General features: G+C 49.9%; 1 pseudogene; it reads left to right on the plus strand.

Annotated features, from left to right (window-relative positions):
- The first annotated feature begins 249 nt into the window (after positions 1–249).
- Positions 250–25,723, plus strand: LOC134809271 (uncharacterized; annotated as a pseudogene).
- Positions 25,724–26,173: the final 450 nt, after the last annotated feature.

A 26,173-nucleotide genomic window follows, 5' to 3' on the forward strand; every position in this document is an offset into this window, starting at 1 on the left:
CTCAGGGGTCCTGGGCACTGAGAGCTGGGCTGGGCTGAGCTCAGGTACACACTGTCATTGGGGACAGAGAGGGGATGCTGAAGTGGGTGCTTCTGCGTGGGGCCTGCCTGGAGGATCGCCACAGCAGGTGCACCCAGCAGCCAGACCAGCTTCTAGCAGAATAAGTGCACTGTCACAGGGGTATGTGAGCTGAGGCTGGGGGCCTGGAGGTGCAGGGGGAGGAGTTGGGGAGATACAGAGGCCCCAAAGATGTCCCAAGGCCCTAAGACTCTGGTGAGGGAATGGAGGAGCAAGCACTGGTGGGGAAGTGGGGAGGGGGAGCTGGATGGCCTGGCTCTCAGCTGGACACACGGTCTGCGCCCACACTTGAGCTGTGCAGTGGAGGCCCAGTCCCCACCTGGGCATGTCCTGTCCTCTGAGGCACAGGGATTCCTCGCCCTCAGCTCTGACCCCTCATCTCCAACTGTTGGGATGACGAGTCCATAGGCAGAGCCAGCATCACAGGGGACCCAAAGGCCAGTTCAGATGGACAGCAACTGGAGGTCCCACCGGGCACACACACACACTGTGCAGAAAGCTAACCCACTGTTTATTTGGGGGATTGGGGGGAAGCACCGTGCCGCTGCTCACTGGTAGCCAGCCAGTTGCAGGATGGTGGGGTAGCAAGTACGATGGGCCATGCACTTCTGGTGGTCAATGAACAGACTGTTGGTCATGACAGTGACGTCCTTCTCCAGGCTCATGTGGATGTCCTCAAGGTTGCGCAGGGACTGCTCCGCTTGTAGAAGCTTCTCCCACAGCGCTGTGATGGACTTGTACAGCTCCTCCACCTCACTCACCAGCTTGGGGGTGATGGGGGGGTGTGAGCTGGGGCTGGGGAGGGAAGAAGTATGCACCTACCGGGGTGGAGGGGACCCAAAACTCCCAATGGGAGCTGGCAGGAGGTCCTGGGAAGATGCCATGAAAGGATCCCACCAGGAAAGCGGCTCTAGGGCAGAGCATAAATTACGTGGGTCCTCCCAGGGAGCGCGGGCCTGAGTGGGAATGAGTGACCCGCGTGCAATCTCGACCCTGGCAGGACAGGACTAGCCTCAGCCGACCAGGATCAGTTCTTTCCATTCCTGATATTTGACGGAAGGAGGCACCCAGTTCCTTGAAGGAACTGAGGGGCAGGGAAGGAAGAAAGGTACTTAGGCTCAGAAGGGGCCACCAGGCATCCGTTAACAAGGGAAACAAAAGGACGGCCCATCTATGCCTGTAGCCCAGGCGTAGGTCATACTTTCCACCAGAGGTGGGGACAGCACCCTCAGGGCAGCAGGGAATGGCCCTCCCTGGCCTCTCTGGCCCCATGGCCTCCAGGAGCTCACCTTGTCTGAAGGAGCTTCCTCCCGGGAAGATGAGGTAGCACAGGGTGGGATGAGACCACGTGGGCACAGGTCCCTGGCACTGGGAGGCCCCCGACCCATGACCTGCCCAGTGTCATGTCTATATCTGTGTGTTTAAGGCGTGCTTGCGTGTTGCGTGTGGCCGCAAAGTCTCCCTCCCCTCTCAGCACCTGTGGGGGATGTGTGTGTGGAGATTGGAGTGTTTATTGGAGAGGGTCGCAGCGAGGAGGTGGACAGGGGCACCTGGGACTGCCTCAGAGGCCCAGGCAGTACCTGAACTGGGCTGCATCGCGGCACAGCTCCATGTTGGGCCGGTGTGAGAGCAGGTACAGCCGGGTCTGGGCTACGTGCAGAGGTGCCTCCTTGTCCTTGATGGCCTCCTTCAGTGCCACCACGTTGTGTTCCTGATCTGTGATTTCCCGCAGCATCTGCAGACAGGACTGTGCCCCTTGGGCCTGTGCCCCCATGCCCGGGCATATGGAATGTGGAGACGAGTCTGGTCCTACCCAGGTCCTGGGGCTGTGTCCAGAGGCTGGTCCTGACCAGTGGCCCTGGGGAGGCGTGGATGAGGGGAACAATGTGCACGGGGCCCCCAGCGGGCTCTGGAGAGTCAGGAAGCCTGTTGTCTCTTAGTTCTGGTCCAAGAACCCCCATCCTTGGTGGTCACCAGGACCCAAATCCTGCTCAAGGACTGGGGACTCAGAGGTGGTAAAGGCCATGCTGAGGCCCTAGAGTCAGAGCCCTGCCTGCCAGGCCAGGACTCTTGGGGACCTTCCAGGCAGTCAATGCTCCCCAGACCAGCTCCTGCCTCCTTCCTCCCCAGAGCTCCTCCTGCTCAGTCATGGGGGTTGCAACACCCTGCGATCATACCCAGTGTCACCTGGTTTTACATAGGTTTACGGAGAGGTGACACTTGCTTCTGGGGTCCCTCGGGATAAGTGGGACAGAGGAGAAAGGTGTTGTGGGCCCAGGCCAGGTGATGAGAGGGGGCAGAGTGGTGGGCAGGCGCCGGAGCCGTCTTCGGGGTTCAGGGTGCCCCACCTTGTGCATGTGGTGCTGCAGCTTGTGCCACGCGTCCTCCAGTTCCTCACAGCGGCGCTCGAAGGCCAGGTTCACGGCGTCACACTGGAGTCCCAGGTCCTCGGAGGTGTCGTGAAGGATGCAGTCCACCAGCACCCACAGGTTGGCCGAGTCCAGGCGCTCGCGCTGGGCGCGGCACAGATTGTCCTGTGTGAACTTGGTCCGGGTCTCTGGGGTGGAGGCGCTGCGGGGCAGGGGACAGCCAGGAGAGGGTCAGGGAGCTCTGCCAATGGCTGGGGGCCCTGCCGCGCCCCCATTCTCTGTCTGCACCCCATGCTCCTGGAGGAACTGCATGGATTCCAATGCACCCCGTGCAGACCCACGAAGCCCAGTCCCCCAAGCTCCCTGCCTCCGAGTGCCCCCCGCCCACAACTCCCCTGAGTCCACCCACACCCTACCCACCCCGGGCACTTAGTCCCCTCCTGCCCCCGCGACCCCGTTCCCAGCACCGCTGCCCCCGAGGCCCCCTCTGCAGCACCTCCGTCCCCCGCAGCCCCCCTTCCCTAGTACCCAGCGCCCGCGTCCACTTCTCGCACCCAGGAGTTTACCATGCTCAAGTGGGCGGTGGTGGTGCTCCCTCTGCTGGCCTTGGGTGGAAATGCAATCCTGCCGGCGCCTGGGGCTGACCGCACCCCACCCTATCCTGTCTGCAGGCAACCAGGCTGTGCACGCGCTGGGCACTTGAGGAGGTCTTGCACGCTTTCTCATGCCAGGGGCAGACAGTTGCCCAAGTGCCCTCGGGGGCGAGGGCCTCTGGGCCAGGCTGGGGGAAGCAGCGCCGCTGGGGCCCCCAGGCAGAGGGAGGCGAGACCACAGCCAGGGCAAGCACGGGGGCAGAGCTGGGGCCCCCTCTCTTGGAAGGTGGTGGAGTGCCAGATGAGCCTGCACCTCGGTGCTCTGGCTGTGGTGGCGCCCGCAAGTCTCGTCGAGGTTGTAGGCCTCCACCTTGTCCGACCAGTCCATCTCGCAGATCTCCGTGTGCTCCCAGTTCAGTCTGGGTCGGAGTGGGGCAGGGCCTTGGTGTGTGGCCAGGGAGGGCCCCGCCGGGGACCCTCCATGCTGCAGGCTAGGCCTTCATGCCCGCTTCAGGAGGGAGCTCTGGGCCGGCTGTCCTCGTGCTCAGCAGTGACCAAGAGCTGCCGCCCATGCTGGGAGGCTGCAGATCAGTTGTGGCACTGGGCTTTGGCCACTCAAACTCAGGCTGGGCCGGAACCTCCCCCACCCAGCCCTGTGCTCCCACTGTGACCTGGGACAGCCCCTGCCGGCTCTGAGCTTCAGGGTCCTGTCTTTCAATGCCTTGCCCCAGGACCAGCCGTGGGTGGGGTCAGGAGTCATCCCTTGGGCAGCCCTCGACCCACCGGATCTGGCTCACTGCTTGCAGGATGGCTCTCTTCAGCAGCTCCTGAATGTTCCGGATGAGCTCAGCTTCCTGAGGGAGGAGACGCCCTGAGCACCAGAGCCGGTCCTTGGTGAGGATCCCGGGAGGCCCAGCTGCTGCAGGCCTTGGTCAACACCTGAGCAACCAGAAATAGTTGAATGCCGGGCCTGAGCTCTGACTGTGCAAGTTCTGCTCTCTCACTGGGTTTATCCTGGGCTTTTGGGCATTCTCCTTGGTGCGTTGTAAGTGGGGTGTTTTCCTCCAGGGCCTTCTATGGGCTACTGAGAAGGTCCCTCAGCGGCAGTTCCCACGCCCCAGGCCTCAAGAGTCATCACTGCTGCTCACTCAGTGCACCCAGGAACGTTGGCCTGCCCCTGGCCTCTGGATAGCCCCTGAGGACCCAAACTCTGGGGGCCCAGATGCCCGCCCAGGCTACCCCTCAGGGTTCTGTGTTGGGAAAGACCATCCTCACACCAAGAACAGGAGGAAGACCCTGTGTTTCTTCTTACTGCCTGGCCAGTTTAATTTTCTCTGTGTAGGAACAAGCCTTTTTTTCCCTGTGATTGAGGTCTTTGCCTGGACCACCAGCTACCTCCTTGTGTGCCAGGGCCCGAATCCTGCACCCCTCTGTCCCTGGGTTTGCCTATTCCTGCACTGTCAGTGTCTCCATCACTTCGCAGGCACCCTTGTTGCAGGCAGAGGGTTTGCGGGAGCTGCAGCAGTTCTTGAGGCACTGAGAGGGTGCAGGGGGATAGGCCTGCAGAAGGGGAAGGGAGGGAGGAGGGAAGGCATGAGGGGAGGGAGGGACTCAATGGTTCTTGCCTGAGTTTGGGGGTATGGCAGGAGACCAGCTGCCTCCACCCCACATCTTTCACAAATGTCTACAGGCCTGTAGTGGTTCTCATGGAGGTCCCAGGCTCTGAGAGCTCAGGGAATTCTCCAGAGCCAGCATCAGGGCCAGGACTGAGTTACTCTCTCACCCTATGGGGTTGCCCCATAGACAAGCTGGGCTGGATTGGGAAGTTACAGGTGACATGGAGAAGGGGACATGTGGGTGCAGATCTTCGTGTCCCCAGCTCTGTATAGGATGAATGGGAGCAGTGGCTCCCAACCTATCCCACCCTACCTGTCCACACCCACAGTGCTGGCCCAGACCTGGGTTTCCACCTCGGGAGCAACTGTCCCAACCAGGGAGGGTCTCTGGGGAGCCCAGGGTCAGGATGACTGTGCCAGGACTCAAAGGTATTGGAGGAGGAGAGGAGAAACAGCTGCTTGGAAGTCAGGGGCCTTCTGGGGCAAAACTGCCTCCTGTCACTAGGGGGCCAGATTTCGGGACTCAGGGATCTCACGCACAGAGGGCTGGTCTCCCGTGTGCTTGCAGCAGCCACGTGGCTTGTCCACATGAACTGCCGGGGGCTCCTCCTCTCTGTGCCCACAAGTCCTGGCCACCCAAGCCTGCTGGCACCTTCAGCATCTCCGTCTCCACATGGTCACGCACGAGGTTGGCATGCTGGTGGCGCTGGCTGCACCGCATGTTGTCAGTGGCGATGGAGAAGGGCACCTCCATGGCATCTAGGGCGCGCTCCAGCCGTTGCTTCTGGGCCAGCAGCAGCTCGGTCTCCGCAGCCAGCGCCTCCACCTCGCACTGCAGCTCCGACTTCCAGCTATGCGTGTCCTGCAGTCGCTCGCCCACCCTGCACGTGGAGTCTTGCTGTGTCGGCTGTGCCAGCGCCTGGGTCTCTGTGGCCAGCTGCTGGCTCTCGTGCGCCTGCAGCTGCCGCTCCGACTGGTTGCAGTCGGCGAAGGCTTGGTGGTAGCGAGCATAGCAGTTCTGGAACCATACCTCCAGCCGGCGGCCAGGCCAGAGGATGTGTAGGCGCCTGTGTTGCGGGCCACGTCATACTCTTTGCAGGGCAGCTCGCAGGGCAGCACTGTCTGCGGGGCCAGCTCTGGTAGGAGCACATCCGTCTGCACCGTGGTGTCTGCCGCCCACCAGGGCCAGGGGAGTGAGGAGTGTGTGTGGTCAGCTTGTTGCGGTCAGCCCAGTGCAGTCATCGGTCGGCTCCAACGGCTCAGTCCCAGAGCAGGACGCGGCTCCCAGTCGCTTGGGTGACACAGTAAACCAAGAGCTTCCTGTTCCCAAGAAACAGGATCTCTTCTCCAGTGGCTAGGGGAGGGGGCATTCAGGGCGGCGGGCAGAATTGCCCTCTTAAAGGGCCAGGCAGCCCCAGCCCCACCATCCCTGTCCCCGCCTCGGGGCAATCAACAGTGGCCAAGGGTTCCTGTCACTCAGAGGATCCCAGGGCCAGCCCGTCTCCAGCCTCTGTGTCCCACTCTTAGGGTTCAGGGTGAGGGTGGGGACCTACTGCCCTGGCCCCTTCGTTGATTCATCCATTTGTTCCTGGTTTGCTCTCTGATCCTGTCCTGTGCGGAGCTCCGCGCTCAGGGTGAACAAGACAGAGGAGGCTCTGCCCACCTGCCCCTCAGGGTAGAGGGCTGTGGCTGTTGTGTGGGTGTTGGGTGTGCTGAGTGATAGTGTTACTTGATGCCGTACAGGTGGCTGCTCTCCCTGCCCTCCTGGCCCCAACAGCAGCCTGGTAGCACAGGGAGGGTCCCAGGCCAGGCCCCCTCAGGGGCAGTCTGAGGCAGTTCCTGCAGGGACTCCGCTCCATTTTCTCCTGGACCTAGTGCCTGAGAGCCAGGCCCTGGCCTCTGGCCTTCTCCTCCCAAGTCCCAGCCAGGGTCCCCTCAGGCTGGGCACAGCGGGGAGGGAGGGAGTCTGAGTGTGCTTTTCCCTGGGGAGTTGAATTCAGCCTCTGGGTAAGTGTCCAGAGTCATATGCCCAAATCTGCCCCACAGGGCGGAGGCAGGTCCTGTGCTGCGGAGGCTGCCCTGAAAGCCACCCAGGGCCATGCTGCATGGCGGAGGCTGGATGGGCAGGAAGCACCCCAGGACACATCGGCGTCCCCCAAACCTGGGGCCAGGGGAGCCCCAGCCTAGGCGCGATTCCCCACGCAGCCAGCGGAGGGCGGCTTTGGCCTGGCGGTGAGAAGCCTGCGGCTTCTGGCTCGGCCTCCCCTCCGCCTGCCTGGCGCATGCACTCCTGGGGACCCCAGCCCCTCCGGCCTCCTCTTCCCTGAGAACCCCGCACCAGAAAGTCCTCGCTAGGAAGTCCATGCCCTTCCTACAGCACAGGCCGCTGGGCCCCTGTTCCTTCCACCTTCACCTCCTCTCCCACCACAGCCCGCACCCTCACTCCCGCCACAGGAGCCGGGGCTCCTCCTGGGCCATTCCCACCACCCTGCCCAGGTCTCTCCAGCACAACCATGTGCCGGCATGTGCCCTCCTCCTGGACCTGATCTCCCCCGGTCCTGACCTCTCCCGCGGCCAGAACCCTCAGTCCATGCTGCTGTCACCACGGTGCGCCTGGCCTGACACAGCCTCCTGATGGGGCTTTGAGGACAGCAGCCGGGAGACTTACCCCAACCCAGGCCGAGCCAGAACCTATTGCAGGTGGCCTGGGAAACTCTTCTCACTGTCCGTCAAGATTGGGAGGTCAGCGGACCTTCAGGGACTGGTGTGGTCTGAGAAACATCCTTGAGCCTCGCCATGACTCAGTTTCCCCATATGGCAGCAGGCTGGAGCCCACGCAGGGCAGGATGCCAGGCTCCACCTTTTGTCTGGAACCTGCATTCACTGGGCACCTCTCTGTAGGCATAGCAGAGCACAGCTGCCTGTTTCTGTCCCTGATCTGCAGCCCCAGGAGCCCGAGAGACCACCTAAGCCAAGGAGAAGGCCTCTGGGCCAGATCCCAGCTCTGCGAAGTGGGAGACCTCTCAGCCTCCACTTCCAGGTGCCCTGAAGTCGTTGGCAGGGGGTGCTGCCTACTTGGGGCTCCCAGACTAAGGGAACACATTCACCTGGTGACCACAATAGGCCCTGCAGGCTGAGGCACAGGATTTGACCAAGGACGCATCAGAGTTAGGGGACTGGGCCCTGACTCCTGCCAGCTGCAAACTCCCAAAGCCCCCAGCCCTCTCATGGGGTGAAGACACCCTGAAGGACACTCCAGTGTGCTCCCACCTCTGGGTTCTGCCAGCCAGAGAGTGGGACTCTCAGGCTACATGTGTCTTGCTGGATCTCAGCTTCAGGGACCCAGGGTGCTGGCAGCTCTCTGAGACCTGGGTCAGGGGGTGTCCATTAGAGCACCTTGGTCAGGACCCAGAGATAGGGAGGGCAGGGCTAAGAGCACCCCAGGCAGTTGGCATCTCCAGAAAGCAGGAGGTAGGGCATGGCTCTGTGACAGATGTCCCGTGACAGGGAGGATTGGAGGGACAGAGGGACGTGCTCAGGGGCTGAGGGGCAGACGAGGCCACCAAAGGGCACCTTGGACACTGGATGGCCCCAGGAAGGCCCCTGAACCCCATCCTGATTGATCCAGGGCCAGTGACCTTGGCCCAGACTGCAGGCCTGGGGACTCAGTTTCCTTTAGTTTCTTAAGAAACTACTATACTCCTTTTTGGCATAACTGTACGATTTTACATTCCCACCAGTCATGTGTGAAAGCTCCAGTTTTTACTCATGCTCCCCAGCGTTTGATGTTTTATTTTTATTTTAGCTATTCTGATATATATGTGTTAGTCATTGTGGTCTTAATTTGCAAATTTCGAATGACTAATGATATTTAACATCTTTTCCTGTTCATAATTAAATACCATCTGTATTCCTCTTCACATATCATTAGGACAAATGTGAAAAATCAGAACAAAATTTTTCACACAACTTCAAAATTTTTAGAACAATACTCAAGGGAAAAGGTGTTTATTTAGAACAATGAAAACAAAGAGACATTAACTTCCAGCTTAAATAAGTTGATTGTGTGCATAAAAATGATGAAAATATTGGACTTTCTTGGCAAAAGAAGAAAGGGGAAGACTTTATATTTTCTGACATGATATTCATCATTTGTCTTTGGTTTGTGTATTATGTGTATGATTTTGAAAAAATGCGTCAAAGATATAACTTTCTGGTGTTTGCTTTGATATTATCCTTGCAAACAGAAAAGTTGGCACATGTTTCTGTATAAAACTGGTCAGAGTTGGCCTAGGAATGATCTTACATTGTACTTTCACTTTACATCATACTGTAAGAGTTTAATAATAGCTAAGGCATCAGCATTGATGTGGACTTATTATCCCTATTCAAGAGGTGGTGTGAGGTTTAGGAGAGTTATGTGCCCTTTATCATAAAACAAATATATGAAGCATTTATATAAAAACCCAGTATTTCTGGTTTCAAATTCAGTACTGTGCCGTCTGCTTGATAGATTTGTTCGCAGGTTAGAGATATTTTATTGCATAACTTCCATGAAATATCACAGTTGTACTCTTGACTATGTTTGAATCACAAAAAGTCTGTAATCTGCACTCAGTTCTTGTAACTAAAATCTTCAGTTTGAATATGAATTTCACTTAAAGAACATCCCTAGAAATTTCAGAGAGAAAAAGACTTTACTTGCAGAATACAATCTGCATTTGCTTTGACAACTAGTTAGTTCACATATGTAAAATAAGTCTACCTGTCTGTATGCATAATTAAGATGTAACAGCAGTGTGGTAATGACTTGTTAAAGCAATTAGAATGGCAGTGGATCATGGCACAATTTACCTTAAAAGCCATGAGCAGAATACATCACAAGCTATGATACAATGAATAGTCATTAGGTTTAAAGTAGTATCCACATATAAAAACACAAAGCATATTTTAGCCCTTTAAATGAAAGCTTCATTCAGTCAATATTGGTCTTCCTGTAGATGCATTTATGAAACAAAACCACAAAACATACAGCTTAACCGCTTCTCAAAACTCATTGCACAATAGGTTGAGGGACTTCTCTACACAAGGATCTATTATTAAAACCAGTAAGTCCTCAGTGAAAATCATTTATTTGCCTGGAGTGTCATCCGATGTGTCTGTTGTAGGCAGCTGTGGCAGTGGTGGGTGGTTTAGTGACACGGACCCTGCCCACGTCTGTCCGTCCATCAGTGGGCTAGTGTCTCTCTGGCTGCACCTGAGAAGGGTCTATAGGAGTTAACGGCATTAGCATGGGATTCAAAAGAAATCATCTTGGATTCAAACTTCCATTTCAGTATTCATTTCCAGCTAAGTTTGTGTAGCATGCTTAATGTTTCTGAAGCTCAATTTTAGTAATGGTAAAGTATATCTGCCTAAAAGACAGGGACACATCCCAGTTTTGTGTTTTTTTAATTTTATTTTATTGTATTTTTCTTGAGACGGAGTTTTGCTCTTGCTGCCCAGGCTGGAGTGCAATGGTGCAATCTTGGCTCACCACAACCTCCGCCTCCTGGGTTCAAGGGACTCTCCTGCTTCAGCATTCTGAGTAAATGGAATTACAGGTGCCCACCACCACGCCCAGCTAATTTTTTATATTTTTAATAGAGACGGCTTTCACCATGTTGGCCAGGCTGGTCTTGAACCCCTGACCTCAGATGATCCACCCACCTCAGATGATAATCCCACCAAGTGCTGGGATTACAGGTGTGAGCCACCATGCCTGGCCTTATCCTTAAAAAAGAATTTATCAAAATTGTATGTGTGTGTGTGTGTGTGTGTGTGTGTTTTAAGTAGAGTAACACTATATTAAAATGCCACTATATATGTTCTAACAAAAAACCTCAATTTAACAAATGTATGTGGGGAGAGGGAGAGAGAGAGAAGGAGGGAGGCAGAGAGAGAGAGAAGAGAGAGATATATATCTCTGGTGTCTCTTCCTTTTTGGATGATGACCCCAGTCCTAACAGATTAGGGCCTTACCCTTTTGCCCCTATTTAACCTTTACCTTCTTAAAAGCTCCTTCTCCAAATACAGTCACACTGGGAGATAGGGCTTCAGGTTAGGAATTCTGGGAGGACATAATTCTCTCCAGAACAGACACTAATATCATGAGTGCTCAGATTGCTAGTGAATATGTTCTTGTTACAATTATTTTCACTTTGCAGTTTTAAATAATGAATACTTGGATAATAAATACCCACTGTATTCTAATTTTTTCAACACTTCTTACTTGCATGGATTCTAAACAGAAGTCCAATGTAATTCTTATGTCTGTTTCTCTGTAGACAATGTGTTTCTTCCTCTGCCTTATTTTAATATTTTATCTTTGTTACAGGTTTTCTACGGTTTGAATATGATATTCCTAGGTATATTTTTAAAATATCCATCCTGCTTGGTGTTCTCTGAGCTTTTTGGATTTGTAATTTGGTGTCTGTCATTAATTTGTGTTTTTTTCCTAGTTAAAAAAATGAACTTTATAGATTTTACATTCTCAACTTTCACTTATTTTCAAAATGAGAGACAAGACACCTAAACTCCAAGATTTCAGTCCTGAATGCAGTAGTACCAGATTTTCAAGTTACATAAGTGAACTGCATAAACACCACTAGTTTCAAGTGTACCCTATAAGAAACACATGGACATACTTGCGTTGTTTAACCACACGGTGTCATATCAATAAACATCAAAGTATCTGACATATATTTGTCCATTAAAAGTAAACACAACTCTGAGTATCAAATTAAATTAATCATTTGCCTTTTATAATCTAAATCAGAAATTGAAAAACGGGAACATTGTAGAGGTAAGTGGCTGAAAATGCTCTGCTTACTGCACACAAGCACATCATGACAAAGAATGCTAGAAGTAGCTTTCCTCAGAAGTAATAATTGAACATTTAAAATATTATTTTCTCAGAAAAGTTAAAGCTTTTAGTGTAAAAAGCATGGTAAATGACATTTTAACTTAATAGTTAACTATATAGCAAATTATAGATTTCAAGCAATTAGTTACCCACATTTCACCAGAACCTTCAGTGAAAGTGTCTACTCTCAACATTGACCAGAACCTTCCTGTTCTGAAGTGTCTACTCTTTAGAGTTGCTTCAGCTTTACATATCTGTAAAACCTAAGATTACTCAATGAGAAGTTACACTTTATTCTGTACTAGATACACATAATATATATAGATTTAGAACAAATGGATGTTTTTCAACTTCAAAAAAAGTATTTTAATTTACACAATGTTAGATTGTTTTTCACCCATGTGTATACATAACAGTGTTTCCCAAATTCACAGGGTCCATTTCCATAATTCTAAAGCAAAAATAGAGGCACACAAATGGATAATAATTCATAGTTTTATGCCTTTTTTAAACCTATCTTTAAAGAAATTCAGTTGCCATTTAGACAAAGATGTGATGAACCTGTAACAAATTTCTATGACTTGGAAAATTAAAGGTCTAAAAATCCTAAATGTAGTAGCTCTGGGCAGTTTGCAATTTGTGCATGGGTTCACTCACCCTATGGTCCGTGAACTCCCTTATCCTGCAAGCTGTAGGTACCTTCAGCAAATATGAGACTCAATAAGACTAAGGAAGGGCTTGTTTAAATTAGTTCCCCTCACAGTTGATTCTAATCTTGCAATGAACAGATTTAATGTACTAGTGAGTTAAATTTTAAAGTAATCATAAAGCCATTTACTCTATCATAAATGAATGAAATGTAAGAATCACACTTAAAACAAGTCTTTCATTTTAATGAACAGTATCTTTCATTTATATACAAAGGAATTCACTTGCCAGCAGCATTTAAATATAGGAATAGTCTCGTCTTTTCTCTAGTGCCTTTTATAAAGCAGTGCCATTTCTAACTAGGTGTATTTGTTTCCCAGCTATTCAGTAACTACACTATAGGTATCTAATAGATTCAAGAAAAGATTGGAAAATTGAGAAGATTTAGCATTTTAAACATTTGAAAAATGTTGCTACAAAGCATCGATTATGAATGCATTAGTAAAATAAATTGACACCTTATGTGAGAATCATTAAGTTGGTTTAATTATATCACAGAAGTATGGGCTCACTAATATTTATACCAATTTATGCTAATTAAACCAGAAAGTTTCTGTAGGTAATTCAGCTCTGAGCACCATTTAATAGGGTTATGCCAAATAGAACCAATGGTTATATAATACCCAGAATATAAACCTCAGCAAATTCAAACTTTTGGAATGGCAACACAAGTGAGAATGAGAGGCAATATTTCATTTCGAAGTACCATAGGCTGCTAAGAGTGTTCTTTTCTTTTAAAAATTTGTGTGGTTGTTAGTAATGTACCTTAACACTGGTCCTCCTTGACAGCGGTGTTAGAGATGGTTAGGTAGAACCTATATTACGGAAGTCAGCGTTGCCCATTTCTTTAGTTCAGTGATTAAAATTGAAATTACTTTTACAAAACAATTGAACTGCTGCTTACAATATAAATAGAATACCAACAGGATTCCTGTTGTATTCACATTATTCTCTAATTAGTATTTTTACATTTCCACTCTGACTTGACCTTCAGTAGTTCCTTTATTTTTATTTTCAAGCATTTTTTGTGAGTATATAATAAGCATATATATTTATGGGGTGCATGAGATGTTTTGATACAGGCATGCAGCATGAACTAATCACATCATGGAGAGTGGGTATCCATCCCTTTAAGCATGTTTCCTTTGTGTTACAATCCAATTAGATTCTTTTAGTTATTTTTAAATGTACAATTATTGACTAGAGTCCCCCTGTTGTGCTATCAAATAGTATGTCTTATTCATTCCTTCTGCCTGTTTTTGTACCCATTACCCGTGCCCTGTCTCCCCCCGCCCAGCCCCCTAGTACTTACTATATCCATGAGTTCAATTGTTTCGATTTTTAGATCCCACAAATAAGTGAGAACATGCAATGTCTGCCTTTCCGTGCTTGGCTTATTTCCCTTAACATAATGACATCCAGTTCCTTCCATGTTGTTGCAAATGACTGAATCTCATTCTTTTTTAGGGCTGAATAATACTCCACTGTGTGTATCTACCACATTTTCTTTAATACATTAATCTGTTGATGGACACTTAGGTTGCTTCCAAATCTTAGCTATTGTCAACAGTGGTGCAACCAACATGGGAGTGCAGATAATTTCTTCGATATACTCATTTCTTATTTCTGGGGTATATATCCAACAGTGGGATTGCTGGATCATGTGGCACCTCTATTTTCAGTGTTTAGAGGAACCTCCAAACTGTTCTCCACCATGGCTGTACCAGTAGTACCTTAAAATGCAAATGCAATTGGTAAAAGAACAAGGCAGCATGTAGTGCTTGCACTTACAAATACTACCAGTTTTGTAACAATTTGCATTTTTTTGTCCTTGAAAGAGTAACCACTTACTTAATAAAACAGATATTTAAAAGCGCAATATTCCTTCCTTTGCATGGCATGCAGGAATGGTGAAAGCAAAGAAACAGTCATCCCTTCTCTTCCCCCAACTTCTGGTCTCCCGAAATAGGAATGCCAGGTCAGACAGGTGGAGGAGGGAAATGGGGCACAGGTCAAGGTATGATGAATCTCTTAAAAAGAAATCCGGCCAGGCGCAGTGGCTCACGCCTGTAATCCCAGCACTTTGGGAGGCAGCGGTGGGAGGATCACGAGGTCAGGAATCGAGACCATCCTGGAGAACACGGTGAAACCCCGTCTCTACTAAAAATACAAAAAAATTAGCCGTGTGTGTTGGCGGACGCCTGTAGTCCCAGCTACTGGGAGGCTGGGGCTGGAGAATGGCATAAACCCGAGGGGCGGAGCTTGCAGTGAGCGGAGATGGCGCCACTGCATTCCAGCCTGGGCGACAGAGCGAGACTCCTTGCCCCCACCGCCAAAAAAAAAAAAAAAAAAAAAAAAATACCGCTTTCCCCAGAATGCTAGCCTGATAGGAACTCCACCCCATCCATTCCAACCTAGTAAGAATAGTTTAGTTTGTCTTTTCTGGTCTCACTTCCTGACGTCTAATGTTCTTTTTTTGTTTCTGTTATTAAATTTCAGAAGACAAACCTTAGCATTTTCTAAAAGAAATTATTTTTTACCTAAATACATTGGACTTTGGTCTTAATTTGAAGGAATAGGATAAGTGGACTTTAAGAGAGCGTTCCTACTCCTTCTCTTCCAGTGGCTGCTCTGGGTCCCTGAAAGAGGGTGTGATGTGAACCATCTGGGTTGTGAAGTGGATTTTGTTGAGCCTGTGTTTTTTAAGTCCATTAGTCCTGCCCGAGGCTGTGTGCCCTGGAATCCTTGGCTTCACGTCTGGACCACCTTCAGCCAAGTGGTGATGGTGGAGAGGGTCCCCCCATCTTCCAGGACATGTGAGAGTTTGTAGGTGATGAGATGGAGGGGGCAGCTTTTAAATCTTCCAGTACCCACCCCCGCTGCTGGCGGTGCTCTCCCCATCGTTCTTGTCCAGGACTCCCATCAGGGTCTCAATCTCTTCTGTGATGCTCTGACTCACATGCTGGGAGGCCCTTTTACCAATGTAGTCCCTGATGTCCACATCGGCGTCCCATGTCCCCACTAGCAGCTTCACCATCTCCAAGGTACATGGCTGCCAAGTGCAGGGCGGTGTAGCTCTGGCCTTGCTGTTCCCAGGCAGCAGAGGCTCGTTGGGGAAGTTGACCAGCATGGCCAGAAGCTCCAGCCTGCAGTGCTAGGTGCCTGCACAGGCAGGTGAGGCTGTGATGAAGCCCAGAGTGGCCAGCAGGCCGGCTGGCACGGGGGCAACCCCCTAAGCTGTCCACTCCCCATCGGAGGCCGAGAGCAGCCAGCCATGCTCCCTGGTCCAGCTCACCCAGCCCCACAGCTCTCCTCCGCGGACGGGAAAGCCAGCCCTGCGCCGCCAGAGTCACTCGCCTCTGCGGTGTCCTCGGAGGAGGAGCTCCCAGACACAGGTTCCTCTTCAAGGGCAGGGCACTGTGCCTTCCCAAGTCGCTCAAGTTCTGTGTCCCAAAACACAGGTTCCTCTTCAAGGGCAGGGCACTTTGCCTTCGCAAGTCGCTCAAGTTCTGGCGGAATGGCCTCGGGGCGGTAGCCCCCCAGGAGCTGCCCCTGTCCTCCTCCTGGCAACCGTGGGGCAGGGGCTCCAGGTCCTCGCTGGTCTGAGGTCCCGCATCTGGGGTAGGGGCTGGTGGAGCCGGCGAGCTCTTCCTGCGTCCCCACCGCTCAGGGCGGCCCGTGCAGGGGCTGGGCTCCCCCTTGCCCAGCTCGGCCCTGCCTGTGGAGCACCTCGGGGACCGCTGTTTCAGGGAGGGGATGGTGAATGCTGCGCTCCGCGTTCACGTGGACGCGGGACAGGTACCAGGGGCGCGGCCTCAGGCGGAGGCCCAGCCAGAACCTCTTCCTGAGATGCAGGTACTGGGCGCCATCGGCGGGGTCCGTGCAGGTGCCACAGCGTTCACCTGGAGATACATTTAAACAGTTTTATTCTCTTGTTTTTTATTTTTTCATTCCAGAAACCATTACTACTATGCAACGAAGTAAAAATATCTAGTTTAAATAATAATTTGATACGGTCAGGTGGGGATGAGTGCACATGTGTGTGTACACACACACGCAGGCTCTAAATGGGATATTTTGGCGGAGCTGAGGGATAAGGCTTTTATTTCGTTGGTGTGTTGAGTTAGAATCGCCCTTCTCACAATTAAAAATTTAAATCAGGAGTTTTATTAAAGCTAATTTGTACAACTAGGCAACATCTTTTCTCCATATATTTATACACATATACACATCTCTAATATTTGCATTTATTACTTCATCTAAAAGAGCTTGGTAAAAGGGTCCTAGGTCTTGGCTAGTTAAGGTAAAAATCTATATTTTAAGGTAATAAAAACGTTTGCTATGGACAGAGACCTGCAGACACTGTGGGTGAAGCTGATTCATGTTCCACTGAAGGAAATGACATGGGGTTTTCTAAGGGAAAGCCCAGCATGCTGCAAGGAGAGGGGAGGTCCCAGGAGGGAATTGGAGTCAGCATTAGGATCTAAGTGTCACAGGGGAGTGTGTTCCCAAAAAAGACTGTGACTGTTTCTGTGTCCATCCTGAACTGGTTACCATGAGTGTGTGTGTGTGTGTGTGTGTGTGTGTGTGTGTGTGAATTAAAAGAGGAGTTACATGCTGGGGCATTTCTGGTATCTCAACTGGCATCTCAGCTGCTGGTGATGATGGCTATACATTTTTCTCAGTATTCAATGTGCGCATTTTGAGTTAACACTCCACCCATTGGCTGAGGCAGGTGGATCATCTGAGGTGAAGAGTTCGAGACCAGCCTGGCCAATATGTGAAACTCTGTCTCTACTAAAAATACAAAAATTAGCCAGGCATGGTTGCAGCACCTGTAATCCCAGCTACTCGGGAGGCCAAGACAGGAGAATTGCTTGAATCCAGGAGACAGAATTTGCAGTGAGCTGAGATGGACCACTGCACTCCAGCTTGGGCAGCAGAGTGAGACTTGGTCTCAAAAAAAAAAAAAAGTTATTGTGACATGCTGTACACATTCACAAATTCAGTGTCTCCCAGAAGTCTGAGATTCTTTTTTTCTTTCTTTCTTTGTTTTTTTTTGAGAAGGAATTTCACTCTTGTTGCCCAGGCTGGAGTGCACTGGTGTGATCTCAGCTAACTACAACCCTTCCTGGGTTCAAGTGATTCTCCTGCCTCAGCCCAAGTAGCTCCTGCCTCCTAAGTAGCTGGGATTACAGGCATGTGCCACCATGCGCAGCTAATTTTTTATTTTTAGTAGAGTTGGGGTTTCTCCACATTGATCAGGCTGGTCTCGAACTCCTGAACTCAGGTGATCCGCCTGCCTTGGCCTCTCGAAGTGCTGGGATTACAGCCATGAGCCACCATGCCCAGCCAGAAAGTTTTAAGGCTATGATTATTAGACCATCATACACACAAAAAGTACTTAAAAAGTCTCAGGAATGCAGTCCCTCATTGGCCTGGTATGACAAAGATAAAAAGAAGTTGGTCGTGAAAATTTCTGAATGTGGCTTAGGACAAGGAACCCCAGTAAGATTTAGAGACAACCTAGAAAATTGAAAGATAATTTTACTACCCAAATCACCCTTCTATAAAAAATAATAGAAGATGTCAAATATGAAAATAAAACTGTCCTCTGGGCCCTCAATTTTCCGTGTTATTGGGAAGGCAGACAGCTACTCAGCAGTTATATCCCATAAGAATGGATAACACTAAAACAACTGACAGCATCAAGTATTGGTTAGAAAGTGGAACTGATTCTCTCAAATATTTTCATTGTAGTTTAAGATGGCACAACCACTTAGGAAAATGTCTCCCTATTTCATACAATGCCAAATATATACTTATTTTATAACCCAGAAAATCCACTCTTATGTACTTAAACTCAAGAAAAGTGAAAATATTATTGCAGAAAAATGTGTATATCTGATTTGTTTGTAGCAGGTTTATTCATGATAGCCTCAAATCAGAAACTGCTTTTGTGTCTATCAATAGTGGAGTGGATTATAAACAAAACAAGCAAAGGCCTCAATGCTGTGGTATAGTCATAAAATTGAGTATTACAAAATAAAATTAATGAATAATCAATAGGAACAAAATGATGTCCCAAGCATGTTTAGTGAATGAACATAAAAATTATATAATTTATAGTTTCACTTATGTAAATGGTGAAAACAGACAAAACTATCCTTTTGTGGAAAGAATCAAAACCATGGAAGCCTCTGTGTTCAAATACTGAATGGAAATGGGCATGAGAAAACGTGTTTCTGCCAGATCTTCTATATGCCTGATGTACATTCACTCGATGTATTTTGCATATACTATTTTTGCAAATAAAACTGAGATAGACGCAAAATAACTCAAGAGAAAATAGCTAGAAATAGGTAGAGTTGGGATAGAAGCCTTGGAAGCTCCCCCCTACCTTGCTCACCTGGCACAGGCCGAGGAAGCCCTGGGACAATGCTGTGAGTGATCTGAGGGCCTTCCAGGGGAGCCCCGCCAGCCCATGCTGGTGCCCGAGCTGCCCGCCGCCATCTGAATATGTTGCAAAGACAGTGCTGTCCTGGCAACTGGTGACGCTCCATGCCCCACCCCGACCCCCACTTCTACCCAAGTAGCGGCAACCCCAGAGACAGATGCCTGGGCAGCAGCAGCTAAGTCTGGTAGTTGGCCAGGCGGCCAAAGGACGGGAACTGGCCGTTCACCCCATCCCAGTTTCCACGGAGAACTCAACTACCATGGCCCCTGAGCGGACCCTCAGGCCTGGGCTGTGCTCTGTGCCTGCAAACCTGATGCCATCCAGGGGAGCTCCACCTTCCCACGCCAGCGCCTCAGCTGCTGCAGAAAACTGCAAAACTACAAGTTGCACACAGGCAGAGATGACGGAGCAACCCCTGACCCTCCGTGCCACTCACCCTACCCGCACACACACCTGCCACGCGGACCCTGAGGCCAGTGCCTGGGCGCCCAAGTCAGGCAGTCCGCACAGCAGTGGCACCAGGGTGAAAACCTGCTGCTCAATACCATCCCAGTTACCACGAAGAGCCAGCCCTGGTGGCCCCTGAGTTCTTGGAGGAGGTCAAGTCACAGCAACCCCTCAAGTGGGTGGGCGATGCACTTGACCCTGAGGACATCAGGTACCAGGCCCGCCAGCTGACGCCGGCATCGGAGCCGCGGCTGCAGTCTAGATGTGGTGCACCGGCAGTAAGTGACTGGACACCCCAGACCAGGCCCGCCCCCCAGTAGCGTGGATCTTGAGGCCAGACCCCCAGGCGGCAAAATCAGGCGACGGGCCCCGCCAGCAGCCGCTCAGTTTCATCCATGTGGATACAGAGTGCCCAGCTCCCGGGCCCAGGATCCAGAGAGATGCCCAAGAGGAGCGGAACTTGAGGCCAGGTGGTCTGTGCGCTCTGCGACCCTGAGGCCATCCAAGGGAAGCTCCGCCATCCCACGCCAGTGCCAGATCTGCAGCTGCAAACTGCACATGGGGCACTGGCAGCAGTGAGGGCTGGTGGGGGAAGGAGCAGCCCCTGACTCTGCCTCCATGCCTCTCCAGCTACCTGACACTAGCCACACAGACTCCAGGGCCAGAGCCTCAGCGTGAAGCCGGGCCATCTGCGAAGCCACCCAGGTGGCCGCGGAGTGCCCTTGCCAGCACCCTATCTCCCTTCCGAGGAGGAGTGGGGCGGGCTGCAAGGCCAGACAGGCCCTCCTTCTCAGGCCGGGCTGGCGGCGCTCCTGCGATCCTGGGGCCGCCCGGGTGATCCCAAGAGGACCTGCAAGCCCATCGGCGCCCGCCCAGAGCTGCAGCCCCACCTGCCAGCACGCGCCACCAGGGAACGGCTTCCGGGAGCCGGGCAGCAACCGCGGTGCAGGCGCGCCCTCAACGGCTATGCGAGGCTCACTCGGTCTGAGAGGTCGGAGGCTGCGAGTGTCGCTGCTGAAGGCTGTGGTGGACTGGGCTGGATCATGGACTGTGGAGTAGATCACAGATTTGGGATCGCGGATCGGGGGTTAATCGCGATTTGGGGTTGGATCAGGGATTTGGGGTTGGATAAGGGATTTGGGGCTGGGTCAGCCGGGGTCGGGGGAGGGGGTGGGTGAAAAGGTGACAGGGAGGTCGGCCGTGGTCGGGGGAGGGGGGTGGTGAAAAGGTGACAGGGAGCTGCCCTCGCTCAAGACCCGGAGGTTGGGGGTCTGAGAAGTCACCACTATGAAGTTATTCGGCTTCGGGAGCCGCAGGGGCCAGACAGCCCACGGCTGAATAGAACATGTCTACACGGGTTCCGGATACCGAATCCGGGACTCCGAACTGCAGAAGATCCACAGAGCAGCTGTCAAGGGCGACACCACGGGGGTGGAGCGCTGCCTGGCGCGCAGGAGCGGAGACCTGATGCCCTGGACAAGCAGTACAGGTAGCGGGGACTCAGCCCGGGGTGGGAGGTGGTCCCCAGGCCCGGCTTCCCCACTGCCCCTGGGACGGGGCCTTTCAGGGCTCTGGGCACCCTCAGAGGGGCGGAGCCAAACGGACTCTCAGCTGTTTTCCATCCCTCATAATTCCATGGCTGGAGCAGTTGGAGAATTTGAGTGATTTAACTCACAAAGTTAAGCATACACAGTGTTGTTATTTTTAATGTACACGTTGAAAACATGGTTTATATACATTATAGGAGGTGCCTAATGAGAGAACTCGTTCCCCTATCAAAAATACCGTGAGTTATTTCAGCAGGCAAAAAGTTCTCAGATAAGAGAGCTTACTTGAAAAATATTTACTATATTATCTATCTATCTATCTATCTATCTATCTATCTATATATATATATTCAGATGAAAAGTATGTTTTTATTTTATAGGGAATTCATTATATTCTTTTTTTTTTGTTTTTGAGTCGGAGTCTCACTTCTTTGCCCAAGCTGGTGTCCAATGGCACAATCTTGGCTCACTGCAACCTCTGCCTGCCGGGTTCAAGCAATTCTCCTACCTCAGCCTCCCAAGTAGCTTGGATTACAGGCAGGTGCCAGCGTGCCTGGCTAATTTTTGTATATTTAGTAGAGAGGGGGTTTCACCACGTTGGCCAGGCTGGTCTTGAACTCCTGACCTCAAGTGATTTGCCCACCTCCGCCTCCCAAAGTGCTGGGATTACAGGTGTGAGCCACCGCGCCCTGCCTATGTTGTTTATTATATATCATAAGTTATATATATATATATATATTACTGATACGTATACATATATGCCAGATATAATATGTCATATATATCAGTTACATATACACATTAGATGAAAAGTACATTTTCATTTGACAGGGAATTCTTTCAAATCAAATCATCAAACACTCTAAAATTGGGCAAAGTACACTTTTCCAGATCTGCAAGTTACTTGTGTACATAGGAAAAAGTCCTTTGCATTTCTGGTATAAGAATTTAAATTAAAAGAGGAATGAAACAGTTTTCTATCCACAATATTTGTGAGGATGTTTTATACTCCTGCTTAAAGTTTAATTTGCTGATTACTTTTCAAATAGATAATTTGGTGGTAAGTACTACAATTAAAAAATATGTATGCCCTTTACCCATCAATTCCATTATACTAAAACACCCTTAGGAAATAAAGATACATGCACTTTATTTTTCACCTCACTTATTTTAAAAAGAACCCAAAGAATGGATCCTATAAATAAACTTCAGTTGCATCCACAGGATGGAAAAATATGTGACCATTGAAGGTGGCAATAGATACAGAAGTATATTGATGTGCGAAGATGTATTTTGTTATAGCTAGTGAGAAAAAAATCAATTAAGTTATACATACAAATATACTATGGTATTGTTTTATCAAAAAATATGTACAAAATATAAAATTTGTAATTTCTGAGCATTTGTATTTTAAGTAAAGTTCTTTTCCTTTTTCTTATCTGTGATTGCTGCAGTGAGCATGTACAAAACTTCTAGTAAAGTTTATTAATAAAGGAATAATCCTTGGGAAGACAGGAATATGAATCTTACAATATTAAGAATAATTTCTCACTTTCTATTTTTTATCATTATTGAGTGTATTGTTATCTTCTTTGAACTTTTAGCCTCTTCAGAAGTAAAAAGGGAATATTTTTATCTGTTTCCAGATTTTATTATCTATATATTTTATTATGTACATGTTTTTCTTATGTATTCATTCAATTTATGCAAACAATGATAGATTAATCTTTTCATTTTAATTGTATTCTTAAATAAAAATAACATATAAATATTACTACTGCAAAAATATTGCTTTATAGGAGTTTATTTAAAAATATTGAACTCCCCAACTGTATTTATCCATTCTTTCATTCCATTTATTCATCAAACATAACCTGAGTACCTGTTATGTAGCAGACATATTCTGCTATCTCTCAGGACCCTTCTATCCTTAAAAACTTCATGTTTACCTGCCCTGCCTGCACAAGCTGAGAGATTTAAAATAGGAATATTGGGACTTAATCTCCTTGAAACTTTGTCACCCAACTTTCAAACAAAAGCATTTCTGAAGTTAGAAAATAGTAGAAGATAAGCTTTAACTGCCCACTCAAAAGTTTATCAGTCTTAAATACTAATATTAATCATGGGAATGTCTTATTTGCATATATTCTGTAAGCATAAATATTGAATAAAATGAGCCATATGTATTCATTTGAATCATGAGTTTCCTTTGTTTTCAATTTGTTTGAAAATCAAGGAATTAATTTGTTTGAAAAATGCATTATTATTATTTCAGTGTTCTATCTCCATAGTACCTTTAAGCAGGCGGACAAGCCAGCAACCTCACCCACTCAAGGAAGCCCAGATGGCCAGGTTCCAGCAGCATGAGTAGCTGCCACCTGATGGCTGATGGAGCAGAGTCCTGAGGAAAAGCAGATGGTAATGGGGCCCTAACTCTAGGGCAGAAGAACTGATGTACTGTGACTGGCAGCATGTGAGGTTGGTGATTGGCCCACCTGTTCCTGGCACACCCTTGCAGAGGTGGCTGGTTGCTCTTTGAGCCAGCTTGGCCTTGCCTGGCATGCACAAGCCTCGGTGCTACAAATGGAGCCATATATAGGAAAGGAGCAGGAGGCTCAGGAGCAGGGTGTGCACTGCCTTTGGGGCTCCAGTGCATGCCTCAGGGCTCCTATGGCACTGCAGGCTTCTTTGTTGCCAAGAGGCAGACCACAGGCCATCTTGAGGAAGACTTTATGTACAAGTGCAGAAAGCAGCCAGGATTACCACCCAGGGGGCTCGGGCTTCTGTGGCCCTGGCCTGACAGAATTTAGCCCAAGGCAGGACAAGGTCACTCAGAGCAGTGTGTCAGTAGGTGGGGCCTGTGCATGCGAGGCAAGGCCAAGCTGGCTCAAAGAGCAAGCAGCCACCTCTGCAAGGGTGTGCCTGGAGCAGGTGGACCAGCCACCAACCTCACCCACTGAAGGAAGCCAGGATGGCCAGGTTTCCACAGCCTGAGTGGCTGCCTCCTGATGGCTGATGGAGCAGAGGCCTGAGGAAAAGCAGGTGGCATATTTAACTCTTTAATTCATCTTAAGTTAATTTTTGTATAAAGCAGATGGCACCAGTCCATGCCTCAGGGCTCATATGGCACTGTGGGCCACAGAAGGGTGAGTCCCCAGGGTGGTAATCCTGCCTGCTTTCTGCACTTGAACATAAAGTCCTCCTCAAGATGGCCTGTGGTCTGCCTCTTGGCCCCACCTTTAGGGTAGAACTGATGTACCACGTCTGGCAGTGAGTGAGGTTGGCGGCCCATCTGCTCCTGGCACACCCTTGCAGAGGTGGCTGCTTGCTCTTTGAGCCAGCTTGGCCTTGCCCAGCATACACAAGCCTCGCTGCAACAAGTGTGCTACAAATGGAGCCATATAGAGGAAATGATCAGCAGGCTCAGGAACGGGGCGTGCACTGCCTTTGTGGCTCCAGTCCATGCCTCAGGGCTCATATGGCACTGTAGGTTTCTTGGTCGCCAACAGGCAGACCACAGGCTTTCTTGAGGAGGACTTTATGTTCAAGTGCAGAAAGCAGCCAAGATTAGCACCCAGGGGACTGGGCCTTCTGTGGCCCTGGCCAGACTTAGAATTTGACCCAAGGCAGGACAAGTTGACTCGGAGCAGAATGTCAGTACCTGGGGCCTATGCATGCCAGGCAAGGCCAAGCTGGCTCAGAGGAACTAACCACATCTGCAAGGCTGCACCTGTAGCAGGCAGACAAGCCAGCAACTTTAGCTACTCAAGGAAGGAGGGATGGCCAGGTTCCCACAGCCTGAGTGGTTGCCGCCTGATGACTGATAGAGCAGAGGCCTGAGGAAAAGCATATGGCACTGGGGCCCTACCTCTAGGGTAGAAGAACTGATGTAACCTGACCGGCAGCAAGTGAGGTTGGTGGCTGGTCCACCGGCTCCTGGCACAACCTTGCAGAGGTGGCCGGTTGCTTTTTGAGCCAGCGTGGCCTTGCCTGGCATGCACAAGTCTGTGCAACAACTGTGACACAAATGGAGCCACACAGAGAAAATGGGCAGCAGGCCCAGGAGCAGGGTGTGTGCTTCCTCAGGGGCTCCAGTCCATGCCTAAGGGTTCATATGGCACTATGGGCTTCTTGGTTGCAAAGAGGTAGACCACAGGCCAGCTTCAGGAGGTCTTTATGTGGAAGTGCAGAAAGCAGCCAGGATTACCACCCGTGGGACTCGGCCTTTCGTGGCCCTGGCCTGACAGAATTTGGCCCAAGGCAGGACAAGCTCACTCGGAGCAACATGTCTGTACCTGGGGCCTGTGCATGCCAGGCAAGGCCAAGCTGGCTTAAAGAGCACCCAGAGCATCCATTCTGGTGGATGAGCCAACCACATGGCCAGCTTCTGGGTGTGGGCACAGTGCCACATCTTCCATCGCTTTCTGACGTATCCCACCAACACTGAAGAGACAGCCTGGAGAGAGTGCAAGAGAAAGGCTGAGAAGGATGAGATAGTGAGTGCTGGCTTCTTTCTGACCCTCAGCACACCCCCAGGTGGTGACCATCAACCTTTAGGGGTGGGAGAGCAAGACTGATGGCCTCAAATGCTTCCCCAAGAAGACGGACACAGGCCACTCAGCTCATCCTCACAGCCAATGAGTTGACAAGCAAGCAGATGACAGTGACAGGCTTTCAGAAAGAGCATCAGAAGGTGGCCAGTTTTTCTTCAGCCTCAGCCAGGCCTTGGAACTTGACTAGGCCATCCACTTCACCAGAGATGCCTTCAAGAACATCAGTAAGCTCCTTGCCAATCAGTCCAGGAAGGACCTGGACCCAGCCATGGACCTGTTAGTGCTGTCTCAGGGACACCAGACCAACATCCTGGACATCATCCTCATACACAAGGAAGCTCTTACCACAGTCACGGAGAACAGGCAACATGTGGCAGAAGGGAAGACAGAGGTGCAGAGGCTGATGGTGTCATTATCACAGGAACAGGATTTCTTTGGCCACTTTGGCTGAAATTCACCACTTCCATCCAATTCACTCAAGCGAGAGACTTGAAATCACAGATGGACCATTTCTTGCAACAAGAGATACTATTTTTTCAAAAAGTCACCTAAAATTTGATAGTGTTGAATGACTAGCTATTCGATTGTGGACTTTTTCCTGTTCACGGGTACTTTCTACAGCAGAATGATAACAGTATCAAAGAGCTAGTGCCAGCTATCGGTGGTAGTACAAGGATGACTTTGTGCTCAACTGAAACCCAGCTGAATATAGAATTGTGTAGGAAAGTGTTAATATGGTGATAGAATAGAAACAGTAGCAAATAAACTAAATCATACTATGAATGCCTACACTACCATTATAACTTTTTGAAGAATGATAATACCACTTACTTTATTGCCTTTTGAAGTAGGAATATTTTAGTGGATATGCTATAGACCTGAAACCCTATAAAGAATCCCA

The sequence above is a fragment of the Pan troglodytes genome, chromosome 22 (assembly GCF_028858775.2).
Source record: "Pan troglodytes isolate AG18354 chromosome 22, NHGRI_mPanTro3-v2.0_pri, whole genome shotgun sequence".
NCBI classification, from domain to species: Eukaryota; Metazoa; Chordata; class Mammalia; order Primates; family Hominidae; genus Pan; species Pan troglodytes.